General features: G+C 45.5%; 1 pseudogene; it reads right to left on the bottom strand.

Moving 5' to 3' along the window:
• Positions 1-7,338: 7,338 nt before the first annotated feature.
• Positions 7,339-10,100, bottom strand: LOC126530560 (piggyBac transposable element-derived protein 3-like; annotated as a pseudogene).
• Positions 10,101-10,926: the final 826 nt, after the last annotated feature.

Here is a 10,926-nt window from a genome sequence, read left to right as displayed (position 1 = left end):
GTAACGCATTGCTCTTTTTTTTTATATCTTGGCGCGTTATAGTTAATTGGGACACCCTTTATATATTTATCACCTTTTCATGCCAGTGACGATGTTTCCATGCCTAGTAAATGTTGTAAATTATTAGAAATTTCTTTTTCATGAGTCATTACCATTGCTTACTGGAAAGAGAAGCAATACTGAGACACACAACATTCACGCGCATTTCACATGTCATTCATAAAAGACTCTGCCTATGAGATAACTAAATCTACAAGTTTTTTTCATGGTCAAAAAAGCACGCAAACCAATTTCAATTGTGTTGAAGATAGAGCAACACATTCATTCTCTATGCGTAGGCTATCCATACCTTTAGAAAGAATGTTTAATATGCTACCTCCATCTCTTTCCAAAATATAATAAAATTTGTCCTGTGTACGTGTAGATTTAAATATGTTGTGTATGTGCATAGTGTTTACAGCGGTAATTTAAAACAATGTTGAAGTGAGGAAATACGGATGAGGCAGCAACCGCTAGTGCTTCTAATGCCCATGTCCTCCTATTGTCCGAATTTGCAGACATAAAACAAAAGTATGAATTAAAGTCGTGCACGTCCGCGCCAACGATGATGCAGTAAGATATTAGCCCCAGTAAAATTTCGAGTGAAAAGATCGAGGAAACTCAAAAGAAACTTCAAATTATGGGGGGACAAACCTTTCGTAATGGCACTTTAGGTGTGTGTGTGTGTGTGTGTGTGTGTGTGTGTGTGTGTGTGTGTGTGTGTGTGTGTGTGTGTGTGTGTGTGTGTGTGTGTGTGTGTGTGTGTGTGTGTGTGTGTGTGTGTGTGTGCGTGTGTGTGTGTGTGTGTGTGTGTGTGTGTGTGTGTGTGTGTGTGTGTGTGTGTGTGTGCGTGCGTGTGTGTGTGCGTGCGTGCGTGCGTGCGTGCGTGCGTGCGTGCGTGCGTGTGTGTGTGTGTGTGTGTGTGTGTGTGTGTGTGTGTGTGTGTGTGTGTGTGTGTGCGCGTGCGCGCGTGCGTGCGTGCGTGCGTGCGTGCGCTTACCTTTTTTCGTTTTGTTTACTTTTGCCGTTTGCAGATTGATGTATTATTATGTGTTGATATTTGCTATGTTTTTGTTCACCCTTAACTGGAAGTGCTTTCTTTTTGTCTTGTGTATGTTTTGACGAGCTTGTGTTTGATTTTTTCTTACCCTTTATACTGTACCAAATCGCACACCTGTACCTCATGTAGGTTATTAATGCGGAAGCATTATATGGCTCATATGAGGCGGCGTAGTCGGCGTTGGCGTGACACCAGTGGTCGAAAAAGTCAAGTGAGCCAATCGAGGCAGTTGATGACGTCAATTAAGGCAATTTCAATTAAAGGGCCCCTGAAACGGTTCGGACAAATTTTGTAGACGCGTAGGGTACAGCTAAAGTTAATCATTCGCGCCAAAATTTGTGTGAAGCGTCTCATATTAAGAGAGCTACGGACGATTACAAGTTACCCTCCTCCACAGTCATTATTTCCCACTTAACTCGTTCGCCGAGTGATTGGGGCTAAGCTCCGCCTTCACTGGCTCTGCGTCATGATGGCACGTCTTGTCGTCTACTTCCGGTTCTCTAGGAGCGAGTTCGCGAAGTCTCCAAACTCTCCGCCAGCTGCTTGGCAGTCGTCCCCAAGCGAGAGCTATCGAAGCAGCATGTGTTGCGAGCATTCTGTCGCAGCCCCGAACGTGTCTGGTATTCCGGTAACCACAGGCGATCTGGGCGTTTCGACGGATGGTGGAGGCAAAAACTCAAGCTGACGAAGGAACTTTAGCGTAGACGTACGTGAGCGGCCTGATCGGTCTTTAGATCGGTCTGCGAGGTCCAGCCACCTGTTCGTGCAGAGCGCAACCAGCCAAACAAAGCGCTAATATTGCTCTAACAAAGTGTAAAACATTTTAAACATTTACAAAAACAATATGTGAACGATTACACTCTTGCGAAAAATTTACGCCAGCAGCAAAAAAGAATACATTTCGTTACTGTTAGTGTACGGTTGAGCTCTGTGCCACCAGGTGTATGCACTGTGCAGACCATTCACATTTGCGCTTCTGCTCATCCCATGAAATGACTCGGTCAAACGGCTAGGCCCTGCCCCCTTGCGCTTGCGTTTACCCTAAATGGCACTCGCGAAACGCTATTGCGTTTGTAATCTTCTGGTGTACAGTGACGGCAGCAGACGCGCAAATCCTGGCGCCGATCGGGTAGCGGCAGCCCGATGCGCTGCAGCCAGTCTGCTCGTCTGCTGCCTTGCAGAGGGACACAATGTCGCAACTTGACATATTGCCAGTCGCTACTTTTGCAGCCCACAACACAACAAAGTCGAATCGTGGTGCTCCCGAAAAGACTGCGACCGACCCTGACCGCGGAGCTCTCGTCAAAGACGGAGCACGTAGTAACACAAGCAGGCGACGCTTGCTGTGTGCCGGAAGTGCTTAAGAGGAAGCTTTAGCTCGGGTGCTCCTATCTAAATACATGTAAAAGGAGAATTCGTTTTTCTCGGCAACCACTGCACCAAATTTGACGAGGTTTGTTGCATTTAAAAGACAAACCTAAAATCTAGTGACTGTTGGTTTCGAATTTTTGAGTTAGGTCGTCAATTTTTTATTAAAAATTGGCAAAAATCGAAAATTTTCATAAAATGAAACTATCAAGTTTACAACTCTGTAACTCAACCACTAAAAATGATAATACAATTCTGTGAATTGCATCTAATAGTACATCTAAAGCGGACAAAATTGATATGTTACACATGAATATAAAGAAATTTAATCATTGGAAAATACAACTTTTGCAAAACCGTTGTAACCAACGTAACAAATTCACGTAAGATGTAAAATGACGTATTGAATTTGTCCGCTTTGAATGATCTAATGGATGCCGTTTAGAGAACCGCGATATCAGTTCTTGATGCAGAGCTATGAATTTGTAAACTTCGTGCTTCTATTTTCTTCGAACGGTCTAATATTTGAAGATCGTTTTAAGAAAATTCAAGCCCTCAATCGAAATTCGGCTTCCAACAGTCACTAGAATTTAACTTTCTCTTTCAAATGCAACAATTTTCATCAAAATCTGCCCAGGGGTTATCTCATAAAAACGTTTTTGCGTTTTACATGTATTTGAATAGGCCGCGTCGGAGTTGGGCCCGAGCTAAACCTTCCTCTTAAGTGTAGCGAGAAATTGTTCTTGTGCATTCTCTTTCTGTTACTTTCTTTTTATAGAAACAAATTAGCTAACATTCCAACTATTACGAACATCATTTGTTTACTATAAAGGTGAAAGAATTATCGATGACGCGCCCTGAGCAGCCAATCGGATAGTTCGCCCTACTGACGTCAATTGGGTGATTTACGTCATATGGGTAGGGGCGGCTGAAAATTCTGCCGAACAGTGTGCTGCGATCGGCAGCGATGTACATTTTTAAAACCGTATAATAAATTACACGCTTTACGTGGAGCACCTAGATGCGTCAATTAAAGGGAAGCTGAAACAGTTTTCAAATTCCATGAATTGCTGGGGTTGGGAAGAACAGACCTATTAATTTACGGTTCTGACATTTTTTTCTTCGTTTTGTTAATATAAGGGGCGGAAATCGCTTTCTAGATACCCCCCGCGGACACGCCCCCGTCGCTACCCGGAGCGCCGGGTGAGGAGGCAGCCGGAGGAGAGAACCGTCGAGAGTGACGTCATTCCCGGGGAACATGCCGCCGGACCGGCGTGCTGGCATGTGCTGGCGTGTTTCTTTCCGTCCTGCGCTTTACTAAACGACGCTACGAGAAATCTGCCGCCGCCGACGTTTGTTTTCTTTTGCGATTTTCGTGAACTGTGCTTCATTTCTGTGCTGCTCGAGTGCCTACAGCTGAGGGCGCCCAACATGCCCTCGTTCTGTGCAGCATTCGGCTGTGCGAACACAGGCGGGCGAGACGATGTGGTGTTTCGCATGTTCCCGAACGACAAGAAGCTTGCAGCGCAGTGGGTCCGTGCAGTGAGGAGAGAGAATTCATTTCGTGCCGACGAAATCAACTGTGTTGTGCTCGGACCATTTCCGCGACAGTGATTATCATCGGAGCTTGACAACGATGCGGGGAATCGGTATACCATTTAAATCGGCGCGACTGAAGCCCGGCGTTGTTCCGTCTATATTATCCCACAAGAGAACCACCTCGCCACCTCCAAGAGCGACCTTCGCCAAGAGGAGAAGGCGTGAGGTAAGGGTTTTAATGTGCACGCGGGCAATTTTAGCAGATGATCACCTGAGTGTCGAACAAACGGCCTTACAGCGGCCTATGACGAAGCAAGGTGGAGGCACAGCCGGGAATATGCACATGCGTGCAAAGTGCTTGTCGCTTTCATCCTATTTTGCCACTCCGCTTTGTCACTGAACACTGTACTACGGCTGTTTGTTCGGTGCTGTTTTGATACGGTGAAATAACTGACCGAGGGTATACGCTTGCGCATCCAGCAGGCACGTACCCAGGAGGGGGGGGGCGGGGGGGGCGGCCCCCCCTCCCCACCCACGCCACCAATCCTCACACATTCCTAAAACGCCGCCAGATCAATGTTGAGACTTGGCAGCTATTCTTCGGTCAGCATTTTGCTGCCTTTTTCACTCCTTTTGGATGGCAGTAGTTATCGGCATCTCTTAGGATGTGAACGGCAGTTTATCATAGATTCGGTGCCCGCTCGATTAACTCGAGATGCGTTTAGTTGTCACCATCTATTCAACTGCCACGCGCATAGCTGTTGCTTTTGTTAGTTTAACCTGCTTTGTTTAGGCTGATCCTGGGACCAGAAAAGGGATTCGGTTTTTAGTCAGCTTATCTGTACTTCGTGGAACAAGTTGCGGCCTCAGAAAACGCCAATTGCGGTTAAATTTTCCTTTTGCTTCATTATTTCCTCGAGTGACGGCTCGCCGCGACGCTGGCAGATGCCCGGAACCATATACACGTGATGTGGGTTAGATAAGGTGGGAAATAAAAAAATGTTAAACAGCTTCCATCATGAAACCCTGCAATAACCCTTAAACCCATAAGCAATATGACTGTCACCCGTTACCTCGTCTGCTTTTTCCGTAATTGTACAGCACTTTTCGTGAAAAATTGGCAACTGGAAACAAAAATCGCAAGGAGTTGAGAAATTAAGCGATCTACTAAGGGAGAGAGTCAAGGCAACAACCAAATTGCAAGGAACTTCCCAAATAACAATACGAGTCGGTTTTCGCACTTGGTAGAGCAGTAAACGAGGAATCCAAAAGAACTGTGATTGTTCCGCAAATATATATTTCGCTTTAATTCTTCCAGAGCTAATACAAAGAACTCCACTATAGTCGGATACAACTTAAGTCTGCAGTGAAGCCTCGCCCACGCCCTCATTACAAGCAGCCACTGTTCCTCCACGAGGCTGCATATAATACGCGTACTTCAAACTTTTCCTGTTACCCAAATAAGGCGGTAACCAAAAAAGTAAAATTATGAGCGTTTAGTTTTACACGTTTTCCCTCGCCTATTACAGTGGAATGACGAAAGCCTAATTCTTTATTGAACTGAAATAAAATGCTTGCTTCGCTGCAACTACTTATTGTCAAGTTTCACTTCAGTTGACAGTGAAGCCCGACGCCATTTTGAAAAGCCTGCATGACGATGATTTTATTTGCTTCTGTGATTAACTGGCGTAGTAACACAACTCCGCACGGTCCGTTTGCCTTGGTTGCTAAATGCTGTTTTTTTTTAAGTTTTATTCTACTGTAGAAATCTTTATTTTACACTTTCGCTTGTTTACTTATTCTGCGCTTCTTTCCTGCGTGAGTCCATTTGATGTCGTTCCTTGTTTGTCAAGTAAAGGAGAGGTGTATTTCACAAGCGTACCTGTGAGATACGACTTATTTCATGTCTCTTTTGCTGGCTTACGCGTCTTTGTGACGAATGGTAGGCGTTATTCATATTTTTACTTGTAAAAGTACCCCCCTAATTTGCATAGAAAGTTACCTTGGGTTGCCCCCCCCCCCCCCTAGTGCACAACATCTGCAGGCTTGGAGTGACGCCTGTCACCGGCAAAAGATGACGAGAGCGAGTGGGGCTATACTAATTCAGGTACAACCAAATTAGGAAGGCCTACTAAGCTTCAACAAGACACTCCCTCACCAGAAAAGGAATTGGCGTCCCTGGTGCAGTATTCAGCCACCCCCTCCCACATGCTTCACTCAATTGCCCAATGGCCCTCAGTCCCCAGCAGCTGCGGAGCAACTGACCAAGGCGGCGGTCAGACATGTAACGCAGCAGAGGGTGCTAAGAATCTCCGGGTCCGGACAGGCCGCCAATGGAAACTGACCCTTGCAACGTTTAACACCCAAGCCCTCAAGAGTGAGGCTAGCTTAGCAGGACTCTTTGAGGAATTATCAGACATTGTTTGGGAAATTATTGACCTTAGTGAGATTAGAAGAACTGGTGAGGTTATACATTGCTGAATAATGGACATGTGCTCTGCTATAGAGGTCTTCTAGACAAGAAGCAATACGGAGTAGGATTCCTAATCCATAAGGACATAGCTGGCAACATTGACGAATTCTACAGCATTAATGAGAGGGTAGCTGTAGTCGTAATCAGGCTTAATAAGAGGTATCGATTAAAGGTAGTACAAGACTACGCTGTAACATCCGATGATGAGGAAGTAGATCAGTTTTATGAAGATGTTGAATTAGCGATGAGAAAAGGTGCAAACTCAGTATAGTATAGTAATGGGTGACTTCAATGCAAAAGGGGGGGGAAAGCAGGCTGGGGAACAAGCAATTGGCAACGACGGCGTCGACTCTAGGAACGCTAGAGGAGAGATGCTGGTAGAATTCGCAGAAAGGAATAAGCTTCGAATAATGAACACCTTCTTCAAGAAGCGTAGCAACAGAAATGGACCTGGAAAAGCCCTAATGGTGAAACAAGAAATGAAATTGATTTCATATTTTCTGCTGAACCCAGCATAGTACAGGATGTAGAAGTGATAGGTAGGGTAAAGTGCAGTGATCATAGGTTAGTAAGGCTAGGATTCATCTGCATTTGAAGAGAGAAAGACCAAAATGATCAAGAAGAAACAGGTCAACCTTGAGGCAATAAGGGTAAAAGCAGACAAATTCAGGCTAGTACTTGCCAACAAATATGCAGCCTTAGCCTCTTCTAGCCTGAATTTAGCATACTGCATAAAAAAATTATTTTTGCTGTGGCTTTTTATGTTCTGGTTATGAGGAAGTTACACAGCAACTTTTATGCGTGTCGGGGTTTTAGGAAGAAAGTTACAGCTATGTCGCGAAAACGCGACAACAGGTCGTAATGGATCAAAAAATGTTTATTTTCAAACACACTTGAGAGCTCATTTCTTTGAGTTTAGCACATTTGTATCTCAGTTCTTATGAAAAGAAATGAAACAATTTGAACTTTTTTTTATACACAGATGAACTTTGCACTTTGTGCAGAAGGAAACAGGTTGGCCTTTGCAGCCAGGCATCTTGCATCGTTGTCGTTGCTGCGACACTTCAGGCCAGTGGCCAACATTGTCTTGACGGACTTCAGCATTAGGTGTTGGAGCTGCTGGTCCTCTTCTTTTCTTCTTCTCAAGCTCTCCTTCCACGGAAAGAGACGGCCGGCCCCTCTTCTTCATCACGTCCTTGTTTTGATTGCACAGGCAGCTGGCTAGAGAAGCCTTGAACGCTACAAGATCCAGTTGATGTTTCTTTGGGATTCCTAGAGCATCACAATCCCTCCGGTAGAGCAGCCAGCTGCTCACAACAGCCATGTCCACAAAATGAAAAAAAAATCGCAGGTAGAATTTCTTCGACTTCAGAAAAATTCTGTAGTACGCCATGAGCCCATCGAGAAGGTCGACTCCACCCATAAAAGTGTTGTAAGCCTTCACAATGGCTGGCTGCTCAACTTCACATCTTTCTTTCTTTTTGCGGTCATACCGCTGGCAGCTTCCTAGAGGCTGGGCACTCCCGAATGTGCTAGCAATATTCACTCCCCGGCTGTCGTACCACTTCACTACTCGGACTTCGACCCCTTCAATAGTAGCCTGCCTCTCCACGTGGCTTCCTCTACCGTTCTTCTTCATTTCTGCATCGCTGGGCAGTCGGCATCCAGAAATTCTGTTTGCGCGTGCAGTTCCCATTGCTGGAATACCACGCTGATGCAAATTTACCAGCAGTTTTATGGATGTGAACCAGTTGTCAAAAAAGAGCAAGTAGCTCTTGTTCTCTGGGATGGAGCGCGAAAGCTCGAGCGCAACATTAGAGCTTGCTCCAAGGTCAGGTAATCCAGGAACAGGGCGGATGTCCCCTGTGTATATAGAGAAGTCAGAGACAAGTCCGTGGGTGTCGCAAAGTACAAAAATCTTGTAGCCCCACTTGTGAGGCTTGCTAGGGACGTACTGCTTGAGTGAGGAGCGGCCTTTGAACGGCACAATTTGCTCGTCGACCACCAGCATCTGTGACTTTGGAAGGATTTGAAATTTGAGCAGCAGATTGTCAATGAGTGGTCGAATTTTGAAGAGCCTGTCTTTGCCAGCATTTGCTTGTAGGAGATTGTTGTCGTTGAAATGAAGGCTGTTCTTTATCGCTTGCCACCTGTCACGTGACATAACTTCTGCCACTTTTTCTACTCGCATCTCGCGGTTCCAGTACATGCGCGATCGCGGAAGCCTGTATATGGACATATACATTGTGGCCCCAAGAAACTGCTCCAGTTCAGCGCGTGTTAGGCACAATGCTTTGTTGGCATTCTTCTGCACTGCATAGAGATTGGACTGGTCTGTAATCTCCTCAAGAAGCTTGTCGTCAAAAAAATACCGGAAGTACGCAATGGGAGCTTTCGGCTCATCTGGAGGGTCTGGAAGACCGTCTTCCCATTGAGGGTGGCATGTCCGCGGATGGTTCACTTGCTTCCAGAGGAAACTTCTTGCGCTTGACGTTGACGGCTCTTCCGTTTCACCTTCTTCATCTGCAAACAAAAAAAGAAAAAGAAATCACTGCGAGGTCGCAAACCACATTTGAGAAGCCACAAAAACCTTGGCTTGAAAAAATTGGCTGGGGCTTAGCTAAGGGCCTGGATATCTCGAAGCGAAAAGCTGCGGTGATCCGCGATAAACACGCGCTTGCGGCGAACGTCAAACGATGACGCATAGCGCGCGGCAGCGTGCGCCTGTTCTATGGGCAAGCGCGCCTTATATACCCCTCCTTTCAAATGCGCACGGCTGCGGCGAAAGGTCAAACGGTGGCGCGGAGAAGCGACGGCGCACATGGGCAGTAGCCTGCGCAGTGCGTGACGTCACTCGTGCTCCGACAAACGCGGTGTTGACTATCGTAGTGAAGCTTTTGGCTTCAAAAGAAAAAGACGCGCCACTGCAATACAACACGAAAGAACGCTGACGGCGTTTCACATTGCAGCCGAATGCAACTCGCCCAACAAACAAAAAATTGCGCACCTGTGTCGCTCCCAGACTGCCCAGATTGATCTGATGGGGCAGCATGTACTGTGTCAGGGCTGTATTCCGAATCGCTGTCGCTGAGGCAGCTATCTTCGCTTTCTTCAACGGGTGGAACCCTGATCCCGTAGAACCTTCTGGTGTCCATCACGAACAAAAAGCACCGAATAACTGCAAAAAACAAAAATTACTAGTTTTTTGACCACATGCCGAGGAAGACGAAGTTGTGCACAAATCGGGACACTACAGCCTGTTGATGCGAAAACGCGACAAAGCGACACACGCTTGAAAAAACAACTAATCTTCAAAAACAAATTATTTACGTGATCTGCGTGCATTATTCAACCAAGTGCCTATCATGCAAAATTTTTTTATATTCAAAAAACTTACATACCTTGAATGGAGACGGATGTCAATGGATGGATAGTGAGAAATGTTCTTCGTCGGCATCAACTGGAGAAATGGCAGCCGTCAGCTCTTTACTGAATCGACGATAGATGGCGCTGCCTTTTCCACGTGTTGCCAGACATCTGTGGATTCCCTCTGAGCGCAGGGGTAGCGGCTACAGATGTTTTCTTCTGGTGGTGCGGCTTAAAACCGGTATGATGCGAAATCGCGACAACAGGTCATAAGAGGTTAGAACAAAGAGATGATGATGACATAGAACTAATGAATAAAACCGTAACTAGGTTGGTTTCAGAGGCAGAAATTGAAGTGGCAGGCAAGGCACCAAGGCAACCAGTAGCCAAGCTCTCCCAAGTAACAAAGGACGTAATAAAGAAACGACAAAAAAAATGAACGTTTTGAACTCAAGAGATATTATAGAATTAGCGGAACTGTCAAAACTGGTCAACAAGGCGAGAATAAGTGATATTCGAAACTATAACATGAAAAAGACTGAAGAAACCGTAAACAATGAACACAGCCTGAAATCAATGAGAAAGAAACCTGGCATAGGACAAACCAAGATGTATGCACCAAAAGATAAGCAGGGTAATATCATCAGCAATCTCGAAGATATAGTAAAAGCAGCGGAAGAATTCTGCGCTGACCTGTACAGTACCCAGAGGAGTCAGGATACCTGACTTAGAAACAGTAATGAACAGGATACAGAAACTCCTCGTATAACTAGCGATGAGGTGAGAAGGACCCTGCAAGACATGAAACAAGGAAGAGCGGCAGGAGAAGATGGAATAACAGTCGATTTAATCAAAGATGGAGGAGACATGATGCTTGGAAAACTGGCGGCTCTTTATACAAAGTGTCTATCGACTGCAAGAGTCCCAGAACACTGCAAGAATGCAGACATTATACTAATCCACAAAAAGGGAGACGTTATAGGATTGCAAAATTATAAGACCATTAGCTTGCTCTCAGTATTATATAAAATATTTACCGAAATAATCTCCAATAGAATAAGGGCAACACTGGATTTTGTCA

Source organism: Dermacentor andersoni, chromosome 4, assembly GCF_023375885.2.
Source record: "Dermacentor andersoni chromosome 4, qqDerAnde1_hic_scaffold, whole genome shotgun sequence".
Taxonomy (NCBI): Eukaryota; Metazoa; Arthropoda; class Arachnida; order Ixodida; family Ixodidae; genus Dermacentor; species Dermacentor andersoni.
This window is presented reverse-complemented; position numbering and strand designations above follow the sequence as displayed.